The sequence below is a fragment of the Ranitomeya imitator genome, chromosome 6 (genome assembly GCF_032444005.1).
Source record: "Ranitomeya imitator isolate aRanImi1 chromosome 6, aRanImi1.pri, whole genome shotgun sequence".
Lineage (NCBI taxonomy): Eukaryota > Metazoa > Chordata > Amphibia > Anura > Dendrobatidae > Ranitomeya > Ranitomeya imitator.
The window spans coordinates 555,713,315-555,719,314 of record NC_091287.1 but is presented as its reverse complement, the minus strand read 5'-3'; positions in this window follow the sequence as shown (position 1 = coordinate 555,719,314).

Here is a 6,000-nt window from a genome sequence, read left to right as displayed (position 1 = left end):
TGAACTGTTTATAAATGGTAAGTGGGTTTTCGGAGAGACATTTAATAAGGAGACATGTTTTTGCTTTTATTTCTTTTTTTATTTTGCTTTTATGGTTGAAAAATATGTTGCTAAAAATTCACATCCTGCACTTGTATTATTGACATTACTCTTATATAATGCCAACTGAGGCAATGCAGACAAAAGGCAACTTTTTTATAATTTTGGTCTTTCTACATTCCATCAACCATAACTCTTGTTTAGAGAGAGAGCCTGTGTTTTATGTAAATTTGGGTTGAAATACAAAAAATTGAACCTTCCTGGAGACCTCACCCCTGACAATCAGAGATGATGAAGACTAGACAAAGTGGACTCTTTCAGTATTGATTGTAGCTCTAAATGGTAGCAACGTTGGGCTGCTATTCACAAACCTATAGGTGCAGTTGTAGAATTTTGTATCCCTTTCAGGATGGCAATATGCAGCATAATTTTGCTGTGAAAATTTCAGAAACCTGATGAAGCACATTATAAATTAGTGGGGTCCATCAGATACCATTTGCATCTGCCAAACCATCATGGCTTCTGCTTTAACTGTAAGGAGATGGACATATTGTCCACGTTCCCTCTTGAAGAATAGTGTATTGTTATATGGTGTAAAATGAACTGTGTGAATAATGTTGGTATTATTTGTTGCCCTACGGTAGGGAGAGTTAGAGTTTGTGATTGGCACTAGCCCAGAGTTGGAGGGGCTAAGCTGAGGGAGAGTCAGTTTCCTGTCGGAATGTTAGATAGGGCCCAGTATGTCTAGAAAGCAGACCTAAGGTTTGGTCTGAGCAGTGCCGCATAATGTGGGTGTCCCTAACATGAGAGACCGTGATGAAAGATAGCGAGTTCCTTGTAAAGAAAAAAGGGGAGAGGTGACCGAAAGACAGAGTGACCAATTGGAAACTGGTCACAGGAAAGGATGCCTAGCAATAGGGTCCTGAATTTATAACTTCAAGAGGTAACAGGCCACGATGGGACAGAGTAGGTGAGACGAAGAGAGTGCCTCAGGTGGGAGTTGAAGAGCGTCAGCGACAGAGTAAATAAGTTCCAGCCATACTGGCAATATAGTTCCCTTAAGAGGTAAGGAGACTCGGAACCGTGGGTTAAGAATAGGACTTTTGTTAGCCTGAATGTGGTACTGAGCTGGGTTGTGGTAAAGTAATGAGGAACGGCGAGGATAGAGGACAGGCAGGTAAGGAGGAAGGAATTGTTACTGTGTGTGGAAAATGCTACATAATGTGAAGGAAAAGTTCATCAAGTTGTGTGCCCGCTATCTACTGTATATAAAACCCATTAAGTTATTGTTCAGTAAAAACTTTAATTTATTCAGACTCCCATGACAGCACCACAAGAGAGAGGATCCACCCTTCAGGAACAGGAAACCTACAGATAAAGGGTGGCACCTCTCCCACGTCTCAGTTGGTTTCCTGTTTCTGTGGGACTGGATCCTAAAGAAGAAGTCTGAATGGATCCCAGGCCAGCCAACTCAGATAGTGGGGGGTCTCCTACCTCAGCTGGTGCGGAGCTCCAGGAGATGCCACGGTGGTCCTTGCAGGGCAGCCTGAAGGTGGCATTCGCAGCAGGGAGTGGAGTCCGGAGGATGTCCATCTCCGTATAAGCCAGCACCGGGTAAGTATTCCGCTGGAACCTTCTGCTTGGCAGTGCGTTGGCCAGGGCCTGGGTGATGCGTTCCCGGGGTTATCTGTCCAGGACAGAAAGTGATCATGACCAGCAGCCTCAGCTGCTGGAGGAGGTGCAAGGATAAAGAGCATGACAGATGGAGTGACCAGTCCAGTTTTAAGAGCTCCTCCAGGCAGGAGTTGGGAGCATTGACTGTGAAACCCCCCACTCATATTTCGGTACCTATTCACTGCAGGCACTGGTAAGTGATCTACGTGAATGTTCACTCAGTGACTCAGTCCCCCCCTTATATTTTTTTCTTTTACTTGAAGAAGTGCATGGGTAAGGCAAAACACAAGGAATGTGCCCTCTGGAGTCCCCTTGCCAGATTTGTGCCCAAAAAAGTTATGTACCCCTGTATCCTGGAGACTGTGAGGTCTCAGGAAAGGGAAGGGGTGGAGTGGCATTAGGTCTAGATAGACTATATTGCTTTTACTATCCTCCCTCAGGTAGCAGAAGAATCACTTAATGTTACTACAAGCCTGAAAGACGGTCAAGGCACAAGTAAGGGAATCCCTGAAGTCCCTGTCTCAAGCAGGAAGCTCAAAATACAAGGCCCCTTTGGACTCGGATTCTTCGGCAGAAGGGGAGAAAGAAGAGGGCTCCTACGATTCAGTTCCCTCTTCTTCTTCGTCAGAGGAAGACTCTGCCCACTTCTGTTTGCCCCTAGACAGAGAAGATAAGTTGGTAAAAATGGTCAGGGGAACAATGGGCATAGCGGAACCCAAACCGCAGCTGTCCCTGCAGGAGGTCATGTTCAGTGGGCTGGATCAGAGGAAGTAAAGGTCTTTTCCATTAAACGAAAAGATCCAGGAGCTAATTTTCCGGGAATGGAAAAAGCCAGAAAAGAAGGGCTCCTTACCACCAGCTCTTAAGAGTAGATAACCCTTTGAGGACCCGACAGTCAACACCTGGGACAAAGCCCCTAAGTTAGATGCTGCAGTGGCCAAGGCATCAAAAAGAGCTTTGCTACCTTTTGAAGACATGGGGACTCTTAAAGATCCTCTAGACAGGAAGGCAGATACATTCCTTAAGGGAACCTGGGAGATGGCGGCCAGTTGCCTAAGACCAGCGGTAGCAGCAACTTGTACGGCCAGATCCATGATGGTCTGACCAATAGGAGTCCCAGTTAAAGGAAGGGGCTCCTAGAGATACAATTCTGAGTGCACTGCCAGTGATTCAGGAGGCCGCAGCTTTCCTATCAGATGCCTCAGTTGACTCTGTTAGAATGGCAGCCAGAGCAGCAGGACTTTCTAAAGCGGCCCGCCGAGCCTTGCGGTTAAAATGCTGGCCGGGGACATCCAAACAAGGTCAAAACTCTGTGCTGTCCCATGCAAGGGGGAGTATCTATTTGGCCCAGCCCCGGGTGAGTTGCTGGATAAGGTAGGGGATGTCATGACCTTTTTCTCTCTCACAAGCTTGCCTTCCTTGGCCTCACAGAAACATGGCTAACACCCTCTGACACCACCTCCCCTGCTGCGCTGTGTTACGGCGGCCTCCACTTCACCCACACCCCTCGTCCCGGCAACAGACATGGTGGAGAAGTGGATCTTCTCCTTTCTTCTAACTGCACCTTTAACCCAATCCCACCTCTACCCTCCCTTATCCTCCCCTCTTTTGAAGTCCACTCTGTCCGCATCTACTCTCTTTCCAACCTCCAAGTGGCCATCATATACCTACCTCCAGGCCCAGCCACTGCCTTTATTGACCAATTCTCCACCTGGCTTCTTCACTTTCTCTATGCTGACATTCCCACCATCATCATGGGTGACGTCAACATCCCCATTGATACCCCTCAGTCAACAGCCTCCAAACTTCTGTCCCTTACTGCATCTTTTGGACTTACTCAGTGGTCCTCCGCAGCCACCCACACAGACGGATCTACCCTAGACCTGGTCTTCACCTGTCTCTGCTCTCTATCTAACTTCACCACCTCCCCTCTCCTCTATCTGACCACCATCTGCTCACATTCTCAACCCTGTCCTCCTCACCGGTTACCCATGTCCAGCAACATGCGCACCCCCACAGAAACCTTGCACACCTAGACTCCCACACGCTCTCTGACTCTATCCTACCACTGGCATCCATATCCTCACTCCACGACACAGACACTGCCACTGCTTTCTACAATGCCACTCTTGCATCAGCTATTGACATGGTCGCCCCTCTCGTTCATGGCAGAGTGCAACGTATCAATAGACAACCCTGGCACAATAACACCACTAAAAAGCTCTGGTAACTGTCCAGGGTTGCAGAGCAGCATTGGAAGAAAACACATTCGTAAGACGACTTCACGGCATTCAAACAAGCAACACTCGCTTTTAAATCTGCTCTCACCTCTGCTAAACAGGCCTACTTCACAACCCTCGTATCCTCCCTATCCTATAACCCCAAACAGTTATTAAAAACCTTTAACTCCTTCCTCCACCCCCCACTGCCCCCTCCAACCTTCCTCATTTCCGCTGAGGACTTTGGCACACACTTTAAAAATAAGATCGACCAAACAAGGCAAGTCTTCATTGTTCAACAACCACAATCCCTTTGTAGACCAATGCCCAAAACCCATAACCTCCCTCTCCAAGATCACTGAAGGGGGGCTTAATTGTCTCCTCTCCAAATCGCACCTCACCACCTGTGCGCTTGACCTCATCTCATCCCACCTCCTCCCCAACCTCACCACCACACTTATCCCATCCCTAACCCACCTCCTCAACCTATCACTAACTTCAGGCACCTTCCCTTCTGCTTTCAAGCATGCCACAATCACGCCTATCCTTAAAAAGCCAACCCTCGACCCAACAGCTATATCCAGCTATCGCCCAAAATCGCTGCTTCCATTCACTTCCAAACTCCTGGAGCAGCACGTCCATGCTGAACTTTCCTCCCAACTCTCATCTAATTTGCTCTTTGACAATCTACAATCTGGTTTCTGCCCCCATCACTCAACTGAGACAGCCCTGACCAAAATCACTAATGACCTACTTACAGCCAAAGCTAATGGACAATACTCTGTACTCCTCCTTCTAGACCTGTCCTCTGCTTTCGACACTGTTGACCACTGCCTCCTACTACAGATCCTCTCCTCCTTTGGCATCAAAGACCTCACCATATCCTGGATCTCCTCATACCTTTCCAACCGCACATTGAGCGTCTCCCACTCCCACACTACCTCCTTATCCCACCCTCTCTTTGTTGGAGTCCCCCAAAGCTCTGTTCTAGGACCCCTACTCTTCTCAATCTACACACTTGGCCTGGGACAACTCAAAGTCCCATGGATTCCAGTACCACCTTTATGCTGATGACACTCAGATCTACCTTTCTGGCCCAGACGTCACCTCTGCTGTCCAGAATCCCGGAGTGTCTATCAGCCATATCCTCCTTCTTTTCCTCTCGCTTCCTCAAACTCAATGTGGACAAAGCTGAACTCATCATCTTTCCTCCATCTCATAGATCTTCCATACCTGACCTATCTATCGCAATTAACGACATCACACTTTCCCCCGTACCGGAAGTCCGCTGCCTCGGAGTAACCCTCGACTCTGGCCTGTTCTTCAAACCGCACATCCAAGCTCTTTCCACCTCCTGTCGCCTCCAACTCAAAAATATTGCCAGAATCCGTCCTTTCCTCAACCGTCAATCTACTAAAATGCTTGTGCATGCCCTCATCATCTCCTGCCTTGACTACTGCAACATCCTTTTCTGTGGCCTCCCTGCTAACACCCTTGCACCTCTCCAGTTCATCCTTAACTCTGCTGCCCGACTAATTCATCTCTCTCCTTGCTACTCCTCTGCTTCCCCTCTCTGCAAATCTCTTCACTGGCTCCCATTCTCTCAGCGTATCCAGTTCAAATTACTAACACTGACCTTGTACGAGGTGCCCTGGAAGTATTTATATTGGTGAAACTATGCAAAGACTACAAACTAGGATGAATCTACACAGACACACAATCAGGAATGAAATGGACACACCGGTGGGAAAACATTTCTCTGGACCTGGACACAGTATGACAGATTTAAAAGTCTTAAGGCCCCTTCACATTTAGCGACGCTGCAGCGATACCGACAACGATCCGAATCGCTGCAGCGTCGCTGTTTGGTCGCTGGAGAGCTGTCACACAGACCGCTCTCCAGCGACCAACGATGCCGGTAACCAGGGTAAACATCGGGTAACTAAGCGCAGGGCTGCGCTTAGTAACCCGATGTTTACCCTGGTTACCATGCTAAAAGTAAAAAAAAAAAAAAACAGTACATACTTACCTACCGCTGTCTGTCCTCCAGCGCTGCGCTCTGCTTCTC